Source organism: Garra rufa, chromosome 20 (genome assembly GCF_049309525.1).
Source record: "Garra rufa chromosome 20, GarRuf1.0, whole genome shotgun sequence".
Taxonomy (NCBI): domain Eukaryota; kingdom Metazoa; phylum Chordata; class Actinopteri; order Cypriniformes; family Cyprinidae; genus Garra; species Garra rufa.
Genome location: NC_133380.1, coordinates 15061667 through 15062787, shown reverse-complemented (window position 1 = coordinate 15062787; position 1121 = coordinate 15061667).

The window sequence follows — 1121 nt, the reverse complement described above, 5'->3', positions numbered from 1 at the left end:
TCAAACACAGGGATTTTTGTTTGAAAATATTTAGCCATCTCTTTCTTATTCCCTCCGTTTTAACCCTTTTACAGTCCTCTCAGCCATTTGGTAGATCACATTTTGAGCCATGATAATAAGCTATGTTCTCATTAAACGACGATTTGTTTTGGCTGAGAGAGTTTGATAACATTATGTTCATCAAGGACAAGAAAGATATCAATAGTACACAGGCTACACGCTGACTGACAAAACACAGGAAGAGATAAAAGTCAGCAAAGGAGACTGGAAGAAACCAGGGTTTTCAGTAAAAGGACCACCAGACGCTCAGCGTCTACCGCACCCTGGCGTGACTGAAAACAAATGTTCAAAAACTGAGCAGGGTATATAAAAACAAGTTCATTAGTCTCTCCCACAGTTCTCCAGTAACAGTAACAGCTCAACTGAGACTTACAGGACATTGATTTAATGCTTTTACAAACATTATACATGCAATAGACAGTCTTACTCATGAACAGCCCATTCTGGGAAATAAAAAACTAAACACAAAACACGCCAGAGTGAAATCTTTGGTTTAGAGTAAGACGTCATTGTGTTGTTAGTGGTGACCATAATATTTAGTTCTTGACTCTTTAACAATATAGGCCCCATTTCAACATTACAAAGAAGTGAGGGACTTTGAGACATTTCACATGAGAATCTGTTATCCATGTTAAACATTAATATTTTGACTTAAGGCGAGCTTATGATGACTTATACTAAAGTTAAGCATTCCACATTGTTTTTTACTTATTTACTCTGTCTAATAGTGGGTAATGATAAGCCCAAATGTGTGATGTCATGTATACAAATGCTTAACAGCTGAGTTCCTGCCGACGAACTAGCCTACACTGAATCGTATGAGATCAGGTTACAGTGGCAACAAAAATGCCTCAATTATCAAAACAGCTTAATTAAACTTCAACAAACAAGACATTAATATTGAGTTACTTCCATTGGCACAGTATTGCCAGTTACTTCGTCTATTTTGCTCCGCTGACAAGAATCCAAACGAAGCAAATGTAGAATCAAGCGTTAAGCGTGGTGTTTTTTAAACGAATCAGTGTTCTTGAACGAATCGGTTAGAATTTGATTCAATGACC